Source organism: Peromyscus maniculatus, chromosome 21 (assembly GCF_049852395.1).
Source record: "Peromyscus maniculatus bairdii isolate BWxNUB_F1_BW_parent chromosome 21, HU_Pman_BW_mat_3.1, whole genome shotgun sequence".
Lineage (NCBI taxonomy): Eukaryota > Metazoa > Chordata > Mammalia > Rodentia > Cricetidae > Peromyscus > Peromyscus maniculatus.
In genome coordinates, this window is record NC_134872.1 from 71,366,313 (window position 1) to 71,378,575 (window position 12,263).

The window sequence follows — 12,263 nt, forward strand, 5'->3', positions numbered from 1 at the left end:
CTGAGCCCCAAAATCCCACTCAAGTGGCAAAAGACTCTGGTGTTCCATTTCTATGAAGTTGATGAACAGGAAAAATTGATTTCCCAGGATAGAAACCAGCAATGACCATTTTGTGGATAATTATTCTTCCCCTCTCCTTAGTATATCTCAGCTAAATCGGCTTTCCTGAGGGGTGGTCTCCTGGCTAGGCAATTGACAGGCACAGATAAATTAGCGATGAAGGGAGGAGACAATAGTATGTAATGTCTTGGGTAGCTTGTCCTGTCTCCACCCAGGGCCCGAGGCTGAACTCAGATCCTATTCTTCTGAGGACAAAGCTTCCTCTTGACCTCAGCAAATCCCTGATGCCTCCAACTTTTTATATGGTACATTAAACCTTAAGAAGAGGCAATTGTGAAGCTTCCTTTCCAGTGTTTCCATGGCCAAAGGAGGTTGGGTCCATGGCTGATTAAAGGAAGGAGTCCCTTTTTGAAGGCCTCCAAGTAGGCTAATCCTTACCTAACTACCTATCAGTACTAGGAACAGCAATAAAAGTTTATGGTATTTAGGTAGTAAGGGCAGGAAGGGATCCTTGTGAGGTACCTAAATCCTCTAGCCTTTCTAGGCTTCTTTCTCCCTCTTTTGTTAGGGTCCTGGAGGAGTCCCACAAAAGGCCACCATCCACATATGCAATCATCAAGAACGTTTATCATCTCAAGAAGGCTTCCTGCATGCTGGGGTGGACCATCCAACACGAAGGCAAAATGGTGACAGCCCTGAGAGGAGCTCAAAGCCTCCTTTTAAGCAGAGCCAAAGGGAGGTCCTAGAGCAGTTAGATCATTTTAGATATGATTGGCTTCAGCAAGTGGCAATCATATCAGTATGTTCTAATTGGCCAGAGCTAGTTAGGGGTTGGCTAAGGTTACCGTTTTTTCCATTTTTGGTCATGCCTGGACAAGTCCCAGGCTTTGTTCTTATTTGGTTATCACCTTAAGCTTGCTAACTGTGGCTCAGGCCTGGCCTGCATGCACCAGGCCTCCTCACCCTTGCTGTCAGGGTGTTAGAGACTGATTGTCCTTTGTTCATGGCTCTCTCAGAAACTGCTCGTTCTGTCTCAGGAAACTGAAATTGAGGCCTGATCTCCGAGAGAAGACTGAGCAGCCTGCTATGGCATCTGCTTGGTCCTCTCATCTTTTAGCTCAGGCCCTTCTACTAACATTTCTTTGCATATCAACTTTAATATCTTTACCAATTAACCTTCCATACCAACAGATGTACCCTTAGCTCCAAATTTACTTCTATTCAGTTCAAAATTGAGTTTGGTGTCTCTACTCCTAGCAAGGGTAGGGTAGTCCTACTACTCCAGGCATTATTAATAACCTTATCAATACTTAGAATGGCAATAGATATTCTTTGTTAAGTTCATGCAATAAGTCAAATGCCTTTGTGTGTCATGTCATTTAATTCTTACAGCAGTGCAGCAGGCACATTTTACTGTCCATGTTTTGCAGGTAGAGATTCAGAACTAGGAGTTGATGTTGACTTGCCTCTTGCCTGGTTGCCTTTTTAGCCCATGTAGGCTAGACTACAAGATATTATTAGCTCATAGAGAGACTTTGCTTTTTCATGTCTAGTCTTTTTTTTTTTTTTTTAAAGGTTTATTTATTTATTATGTATACAGAAGAGGGTGCCAGATTTCATTACAGATGGTTATGAGCCACCATGTGGGTGCTGGGAATTGAACTCAGGACCTCTGGAAGAGCAGTTGGTGCTCTTAACCTCTGAGCCATCTCTCCAGCCCCTCATGTCTAGTCTTTTAAGCCAACATCTTTCTAAAAATTAAACACAAACATATTTCAGAGGACTTATCTTTTTTATCAGTTAATGAGAGAACTAGCAAAAGGCCAAAATCAAGACAGTGTTTGAGAAGTTAGGCATTTGCAGGGAATCTAATAAAATGTGAATGGGTGTTAGGATGAGTTTTATGGTCAGCTACAAAGCTAGCTCGTGCTTGATAGGGCACAGGCTGGAACTTTGGGATAGTGACTATTTTTGTCATATAATATCATCTTGGCCAAGGAACAATTCTGACCTTCAGAGTGGCATGTGGTGTCTCAGCGTTGACCCAGTGGATGTCACATGTCTTATCTTTTTTTCATTTGCAGTTACTATAACTGAATACCATAGACTGGGTGATTTATAAGTAGTAGAACTTTGTAGTTAACTGGATAGAATCAGAAAAGATCTTATTGAGTGAGGTCACCCAGGCCCAGAAAGACAAATGTCACATGTTCTTTCCTATTGGAGGTACCTAGTTCCAAATCTTCAGACATGAGTATAGCCTTCACCTCTCATCATCAGACAGAGAACACTACAGAAAACCACAACCAATCAAAATGCAGAGTTGTGGAACCCAGACCCAATGGATACATCTACAAAACACTCCCGCATCTAAGGCTCAGGGAACATTGCAGAAGAGGAGACAGAAAGACTGTGAGAGCCAGAAGATGAGGGAGTTGGCTGTGAGATTGTGTCTCTTAGTAACACCAGAATTTATGCCTATAAAGTCTCCCCAATATGGCTGCCAATGGGAGCTGAACAAGGACATCAAAGAACTTGCCAAACTGCATGGGGAAAGCCCACAAGAGCTCAAGCCCACACAAAGAACTATAGGCAGCTGTGTGAAGCTGGGAGAAGGAGAGATGATCCTTTCCAGGGAAGAGCACATCCTTGATTGTCTGGTGTCAGATGGTCAGCCTCTGAGAACAAGCATACAAGTAACATCATCTGGACTAAATGGGTTATATTTAGGAGCACACACACACACACACACACACACACACACACACACACACACACACACATCCATGCAATAACAATTGATGAGAAAAGAAGCCATGAATTTGAAGATGAGCAGAGATGGTTTGGAGAGAGAAAAGGAAAAGAGAAAATGTTGCAATTAAAATACAATCTCAAAAAAATTAAAAAGAGTAGAGTTGATAGGTTTGTAGTTCTGAGGCTGGAAGGTCAAGCACTTGGGACAAACATTTGCTTGGCAGCAAGTGAGGGGCTTGTACTGTGTGGTCACAGACAAGACAGAGCAATGTGTTTGCTTGGGTATTTCTTTTCCCCTTACGAAGACAATGGTGCCATTGGGACCCTGCCTCATGACCTCATCTTGCCCACATTACCTTTCAAAGATCTGCCTCTAAGCACAGTCACACATGCATCTAGGGATGATGTTTCCAACATTTGAGCCTTGGGGGACACATTCAAGCTGTAGCAGTAATGATTCTAGCTAAGCTGTAGGAATGGTCTTGTTTTGAATAAGGTCACCAGGATCTACTTGCTAAACCCTGTGTTGACCAGATGCATCTCACAAGGAGGTTGGGGACATGGAGCAAAGACAGGGAACACACACTGTGGCTACTGACAACTCGAATTCCTGTTTAAAAACAAATGGCTGTAAGACATAAATGACAGCTGGGCAGTGGTAATCCCAGCACTTGGGAGGCAGAGGCAGGCGGATCTCTGCGAGTTCAAGGCCAGCCTGGTCTCTAAAGTGAGTTCCAGGACAGCTAGAACAGAAACCTTGTCTCAACAAACAAACAAACAAACAAACAAAACAAGATACGAATGACTGCTCAGAATTACAGAAAAACACAACTGACAAAAATGCAAAGAACGAGAGACGGTATGGAGCCCAGTTCCGACTGATACATCTTCAACACAACCTCTGCACCTAAGGCTCAGGGATCATTGTGGTAGAGGGAGTGAAAAGATGGTTAGGGCCAAAGGAACTGGAAGTTCTCTGTGAGATTGTGTTTCTTAGATAAGTCAGAGAAGCTACACCCATGAAGTCTCACCAACATGGCTGCCTAAAGAAGACTTGAATAAGAATGACACCCATAGACATGTTAACACGGAAGGGATAAAGCTCATGAGACTTCAACTCTAGGCAAAGAACTTCAGGCAACTAGGGAAGGTTGAGAATGGAAGAAACCGTCTTCCCCAGGGAAGAGCAAACCAATTTGTTATCCAATACCAAATGGTCAGCCTTGAGATCATGTAACATAATATGGATTGAGTAGGCTGCAAAGGAGGGGATGGGGAAATGATGTAATTACAATGTCAGTCCCCCTAAAATTATTATAAAAATAATATTTTATAATATTATTATAGTGGGAGATCAAATGCATTATTTCAGTAAGTAGTGTCCATTGTCCTCACAGGTGACTTGATCACACACCAGAATGCTCAGCCAATCTTATGTGCAGAGCAGGATTTGGAACTCTGCCTCAACTTTTTTCCAATCTACATAAGGTTTTCATAGGAGATGTTGAAACAAATAAAAGCTAAGTATATAAAATTCACTAAATAATAGTTTTATTTTGTATGTGCTCATGTTTGTGTGTGTGTGTGTGTGTGTGTGTGTGTGTGTGTGTGTGTGTGTGTGTGTGTGCAGAAGCCAGACGGCATCTTTTGGGCATTGGTCCTCAGGTGCTGTTCACCTTGTGTTTTGAGATAGGGTCTCTCACTAGGGCCAGGGGCTCATCAAGTAGGTTAGACTGTCAATCTAGCCAGATACAAGGATCCACCTGTGTCTTCCTCCCCAGTGCTGAGATGACAACCATGTCCCTGTACCTGGATTTTTATGTGGGTGCTGGGGATCAAACTCGGATCCTCATAGTTCTACAGCAAACACCGTACTAATGGAGCCATCCCCTCTGTTCCTAAAATACACTAAATAATGTAATAAAAACTGATGGGCGATGTCCTTCTGTAGGCTGTAAAAATGCGTTGCTAGGATTGGTTGATAAATAAAGCAGTTTGGCCAATGGTAAGGCAGAATAAGGTTAGTCAGGAGAGAGAGAGAGAGAGAGAGAGAGAGAGAGAGAGAGAGAGAGAGAGAGAGAGAGAGAGAGAGAGAGAGGAAGAAGACAGAGCAGGAGAGATGCTGCCAGCCTCCGCCAGAAGAAGCAAGATGTAAAGATACTGGTAAGCCACGTGGCAAAGTATAGATTTATAGAAATGGGTTAATTTAATATATAAGGACTAGATAACAAGAAGTCTGCCATGGCCATAGTTTAAAAATAGTATTAGCCTGTGTATGTTTATTTGGGTCCGAGCAGCTGCAGGACCAGTGGGTGAGAGAGATTTGTCCTGACCACAGGCCAGGTGGGACACAGAAAAACTTCCAACTACAAAAATTAGTGACTTTTCTAAACAACCAAACTATTCTTCAGGCACACCTGTTCCAGGAAGTTATATAAGACAGAAAATAAGATGAAATGAATTGAAAAAAAAAATCACAAATTTTGTTACTGCAGTACAATGACCATCTTACCTATTGACCTACTTCTCCCAGGTGGTACCCATCCCGCACATCCTTCTCCTCTCCCCTCCCAGCCCTTACAACATGAAGGACACACATGGAACTCAAGGCTCCTCTGCAGCTGTCACACATCTGAGAAGTTCCACCCTGAAAGAGAAACTTTGAGTTTTGCTCCCCTTGACATACTTTCTACTTCAGTGCCAGGCACGTGGCAGTGGGATGATCAAGAGAGCACATACTTTAGACTTGAGTTAATTTGGGTTAGATTCTGTGTAATCTTCAGAAGATTGCACCGTCACTTACATCTAGGCACCTTGCGTGTGCAGTGGGAAGCTAACGATGAGCCCCCGCACAGGTGATCTCAGGAGATTCAGATAATCATTATTTTTAGAAAAGAAAGGGACTAAAATTCATGCTCACAAAAAGGTGTGGATTCAACTAGAGGGCCATGGCTCTGATGTGCTTGGACTAGTGAATACCTCCCATACAGGCGTGTACAGTGTGTTTGTGTGTGTGGAGAACCTTGACTTCACAGGAGCCCAGGTAGAGTAGAGCAGCATTGTGAAGCTGGCAGAGTTTTCTTTGGATTCTATTTGTGGAGGTATGGAGGGTTTTTAATCTTAGTTTAATTATAATGGAATTAGCTAACTCTAGGGGATAAAATATTCCCATCCTTGGAAGAAACTTCGTGAACTCTGGGCCAGCTTCTGTGCCTGAGCGTGATAACACACTAATCCCTCAATGATGTCACCACTGAAGCTGTCAACGGGATCAGACTGTGGGGAGAGGGCCACGGGAAGCATAGCCATTAAATCTTGAGACCACGTTTTAAAACAAGCTAAGGGCTGGAGAGATGGCATGGCCTGAGTTCAATCTCCAGGACCCACAGAGTAGAAGGGGTGTACTGACTCCCATAAGTCATCTTCTGACCGTCACACATATGCACACACACAATAAAATTAGAAAAACCAAACAGACAAGCGAAGAGCCTTCCTAAGAGTCTGGAGATACTCTCCAAGGAGAAAAGGAGGGTGACAGCAGCTAGCTTTAAGCTTATAGCATCTGGGTGCATGCTTCATGGTCTCATGACCAGTTTGCTCACTGAGAGGAGGCATCCATTTATCCAGAAAGGTCAGGGGAATCATGACTCCAGAAAGCAGGCTTTCAGGTGCTCAAACATGACCCATTTGCCCTGGAACACTCCATCTTGTATGAGGCTACAGTTTGTTGTTTTCACCCCAATGGTTGGCAACAACTCGGTGATGTATCCATCGGGACATAGGAATTCAGTCAGTGGTGCTTTTAGAAAAGAGTTGTTTAAAAAAATTGTTCTTGAAAAATATTTTTCACTCAGAGAGACTGAAGCAGTCTCCAAAATAACATGAACTCTTGCCCTTACCCTTGGTTCCCCTGCATAGCGACACAGTAAGATCCTGTTGCTGAAGACACCACACATTTTACTGGCAAGACATGGACAAATGAATCTCAAACCAACCAGCAATGTCTCCTCTGCTCAGGAGCATTCATAGTGCTTGGAAGGTGTTCTTCAGGCTACAAAAGGGGAAAAGACATTCATGGACTTGCCTTGGTCAAGGCTACAACACCAGCCTGCCAGCACAAGATGCACCCACGATCACAATAATATCATGACTGCTATGGTGTAACCAATCACTTTCTGGTTGTATTTGGAGCCTGCTCTACAGGAAGGCATTTATTTTTGGTGCTGTAAATAAACCTGGTCAGAAGCTCATTGCTTAGAGGTCCTAGGCCCTAGAGGGCGACCTAGCTAATGGATTAATGATCATGTTATATCACCGTCTTCTAAATATTTATGTTTATACCCATGAACCTGGGCAGCTCTTTACTTTGTGACTCCCCCCACCCTGCCCCAGTGGGCAGCAGTCAATGGAGAAAGGCATAAGTAGTCAAAGTGCTGAGAATAAATCATTGTAGGTGTTCAACTATCAATGAGACATCTTTATCAAGCCTACTGCAAAGATTCCGGGGAACATTGAGGAAGAGGAGGTAGAAAGAATGTAAGAGCCGAGAGGTGGAGAGGAATGTTGTGAAAATGTTGTTTCCTGGATATGACATGGTTATTGCACTCATAAACTCTCAGCAGCTGTGGTTACTTGCATGTGATTAAGCCAGCATGGATGGGGAAGGAACTTACAAGAATCCACCCCCACCTGAGAAGCTATTAGTAGCTGATAGTGGCTGGGTGAGGGAGAATTAGTCTTCTCTGGGGCTGTGGCCACTGGTAGTTGATTGCCCATGCTCCGGTGGGTGCCCCACACCAATGCCTACATATGTAGGCAGCATTAATTGGACGTTGGGTTACTGAATAAGAGGGAAGAGAGTACAAATCTTGGAAGGGGATGTGGTGGTGTGGGGATCCAGAGGGAGTTGGAAGGAGAAATGGGGCAGGGCAGAGGTACTATCATACTACATTTGTATACATGTACAACATTCTCAAAGAATAATTTTTAAAAGAAAACCCTCACTTAAAAATGACATACTCAGGGCCTGCAGAGAGAGCTCAGCCAACAAAGTGCTTGCCTTATAATCATGAGGAGTGGAATTCAATCCCCAGAACCTCTGTGAGAGACTCTGGGAGTAGAGGTACATGCTTGTCTTTTCAGAGCCTTAGAGGCAGAGACAGAAAAATTCTGTCTGGGGGCTTCCCAGGCAACCAGTCTAGATTGCTTGGTGAGTTCCAAGCCAATGATAACACTGTATCTCAAAAGGGAAAGGTGCCTGCACCCATAGAAGAATGCCAGAGATTGTTCTCCAGTTTCTGCATGGACACATTCGCATATCAGTGCACACCTGTGCAACTACACTCACATAACACACACCGCACACATACATACACAGATAAAAACAAAAATAAACGTTAAAATTACTTTTAAATTTTAATATAATTGTAGAGTCACAGGGATCTGTTAAATAGAATCTGTGAAATGCAGTCTGTAAAATGTATGGGGCTTTGCATATATTTTTCTTAGTCTCCTCTAATGGATTTAAAAGAATGACTGAATGTGTCTTGTGTATGTGTAGTTCCACACCCGTGAGTCATGCTGAATCAGACCTAATCTAGATCTCACTACTTTGCACGTGCACACTTGGTGTCTGCTGAAGCCAGAAGAGGTGTCAGGTCTCCTGGAACTGCAGTTAAAGGCAGTTGTAAACTGCCATGGGGGTGCTGGGAACAGAACCTTGGTCACCTGCAAGATCAGCCAGTGGTCTTTTCCACAGAGCCACACCTCCAGCTCCCTCAAATGACAAGAGGTCATTTGCATGTGTGAATGCATGTGTTCACAGCTGTATGCCGTTTTACCACATGTATCTTAATCACATCCCTGATACACAGCCACCCTACCACGAGACTTGGTTATACTTTCTAACGTCAAACCCCAGCTACTGTCTACTACTAAATTTGGTTTCTATTTCTGCAATTTTGTTGTTTTAACAGTAACCTATAAGCAGAATCATGCAGTGTGTGACCATTTGAAAATGTCCTTTTCACTGGGTAAAGTTGCCTCTATACCAGTGGTTCTGAACCCATGGGTCATGACCCCCATGGGGGGTTTGAATGATCCTTTCACAATGAGTCACATATCAGATATCCTACACATCAGATATTTACATTGTGATTCATAACAGTAGCAAAATCATAGTTATGAAATAGCAACAAAATAATTTTATGGTTGGAGGTCACCACACCATGAAGAACTGTACTAAAGGGTTACAGCATTATGAAGGTTAAGAACCACTGCTCTATACTATTGCATGCATGTGCATGTTGCATGTATGTATGTATTGCATGTGGGCATATATGGCACATGTGTTACATATGTGCATGTGTTGTATGTGCTTATGGATGGAACTGTTGCATGAGTGGCTAGTTTGTTCACCCCCGCCACTAGGTTCTTGTCTATGCTATGGATGTTGGACGCTGACCATTCATCCAAAGAAGGAAGTGTGGGTTCTTCGTCTTTGATTGTACTGGTGAGAGAGAACAGGATTGTTCCTTGAACATAAGTTTTCATTTCTTCAGGGTAAATTTCCAAAAGTAAACTCTCCGAGTCACGTGTAACTACACGCTTAGCTTTAAAAGAAGCTGCTAAACTATTTTTAAAGTTTCTTGCCATTTTAGATGAGGAATGTTCCAGTTTCTCAGCGTCTTCACCGGCACTTGGCTTTATCACCATTCCTGTGTCAATCGTCTCAACGGGCACGTAGTGTTACCTTGTTATTATTTTTTGTGTCTATGTGTGTGCATGCATATGCATATGTGTGTGCATGCATGTATGTGGAGGCCAGAGGTGTGGTTCCTCAGGAGTGATCCACCACATTTCCTGAGCTAGGCTGGCCAGCAGGCCTCAGAGATCCCCTTGTCTGTGCCTCCCCGGTGGCAGGATTTCCATGGTACAGCACTGTGCAGGTTGAACCCAGGCCGTCATGTCTGCAAGGCAAGCTGAGCTGTCTCCCTGGTGCAGCATTGTCTTATGGTTTAAATGTGCACTTATGGGTACACAGTGGTGTTGAGCATATGGCATGTGTCACTGGACATTCAAATGTCCTTTTCAATGAAATACGTGTTCATTTTTGTTGGCTACTTTCTAAATGCCTTGTTTGCATTTTTACCGTTGAGTTTTGGGAGTTTTCTAAATATTATAAATATGAGTCCTTATTGGATATGTGGTTTGAAAATATTACCCTTGGCTTGTAGATTCCCTTTCAGCCTTTTGTTTTCAGATAATACATTTTTTTTTTAAATTTGAACTTTTTGTTTGCTTTTTTGGGACAGGGGTTATTATTAGCCTAGGCTAGTTTCCAACTTTATATAAGACCTGGGGCTTAGGACAAGGTTGATTTGGGGACCTGAAAATCCAAAGCACTCTGCACAGTTTGCTGAAAAAACCATCTTCCTTTCAAGCTGCCTTTGCAAATCTGTACAAGTCCCATGTGGTTGTATGTACATGGGCCTGTTTTGGGTTCTAGCCTTCTTTTTGTGGGTGTGTGGTATACATGTATGTGTGTATACACATTCATATACCTGTGGATACATGCCTGTAGGTGTGTGTGTGCACTTGCACATGGAGGCCTGAGATCTCAGGTGTCACCCCAGGAGCATTATTCACCTCCTTGTGAGATTGGGTCTCTGGTTTGCTGGGAGCTCACCAATAGGGAGGAGAGACTGGATGGCCAATGGGCTGTCGTGACCCACCTGTCTCTGTCTCCCCTGTGCTGGGATTGTGAGTGAGTTCCACTGTTCTTGGAATTTGTATGTGCCTTCTGGGAACTAAACTCCTGTTTTTGAGGCAAGCACTGTATTCACCGAGTTCTCTCCCCGGTCCCTTTGCTCTTCTTTTTACTGATCAAAGTATCAGTCCTCTGCCAGCCCCATAGAGCTTTGACTTCTGTGGCTGTGCAGGAAGCCTGGCTGTCTGGAAGGGAGCTTCTCTCACTGTCTTTTCTTTGTTTCTTCCTTCCCTTAACGCATTTCAACTGCAACGATGTGCTTTGACAAAAGAAGAAAGCCTTACTAGGATTTTGACAGGAATAGCGTTAACATTTAGAAAAATCCATTAAGTATTGACATCTTTATTTTATTAATCCTTCTAATCCGTGAACATGTTACATTTCTCAAAATTTTAAGCCATGTTTTTTCATAAGCATTTTGTAATTTTTCACTGTCTAATCCCACTCATGTTTTGTTAGGAAGAGTCATTTATTATCATCATCATCATCATCATTATTATTATTGAGACAAAGTCTTACTATGTAGGCTTGGCGAGCCTGGAACTCACTATATCTATCAGAATGGCCTCAAACTCACAGAGATCCTCCTGCCTCTGTCTTCTGAATGCTGGGAATTAAAGGCATTCATCACCATACCTGGCTTATTTTATTCTTAATAATGACAGAGAAACTGTTATTTTTCTCTACAAACATATCCAGTATCATAATTTCACACCCACTCTTGTTGCCTAGTATGTTGCTCTTTTAAGTGAGGAAGAATGGAGTGAGAACACTGATTTTAATTTCATAACACCTTCAGCTTAGTGTGAATGGTTATTTAACTAACTTTAATGTATTCTACCTATACACCAGTGTGACAGTGTCTGTGTGTGCATGAATCTGTCTGCATATGTGTGTGTGCACATCTCTGTGTGCAAGTATAACTGTGTGTCCATCTATGTCTATGTATCTCTCTGTGTTGGTGTATTTGTGTATGTGTTCATATCTGTGTATGCATGATTCTGTAAATGGGTATATCTATGTGTGGATCTGCATGTCTATGTGTGCATGAGTGTTTGAGGGATGTATCTGTGTGTGTACCTATAGTATGCATATCACTAAAACAGACTAACATGGAGGAGAGCCTTCACCGTGTCTTTTTCTTGTTATAATTCCCCCCTTACATGAGGAAGTTCATTCTGGGTGTATGGCTTATCTTCTGACCTTCAGTAAAGGCCACATTGCAGACACCACTGTTTACAAACCTGTCCCACACATACTCTCAGGAATTGCAATATATTCTTTAGTCGTCAGCCATCTTTGAGGTGTCTCCATACTCCTGAGGTGGATCCTGTTCACTAGGGAGACAGTCCACTTCACCTCATATACAGGAAGACAAGCCACCCCAGTTATATCCAATAGGGACACTCCAGTCTGAAATGGCTCTGCCTTTGTTCCAGGTCTTATCACCACAGCAGAGGCCAAACAATGGCTACTACAGCAAGAGGCCATGGGTTCCACATCACATGGAGAAGATGGTGTTATGCTTTAAACAGGAAATCTTCTCCACAGGCTCATGTGTTTCCACACTTGGTCCCTAGCTGGTGGCACTGTTTGGGAAGGCTGTGGCACCTTCAGGGCATAGAGGCTCACTCAAGGAAGTAGATGGATCACTGGGAGCAGGCTGTGTAGCCCAGCTCTA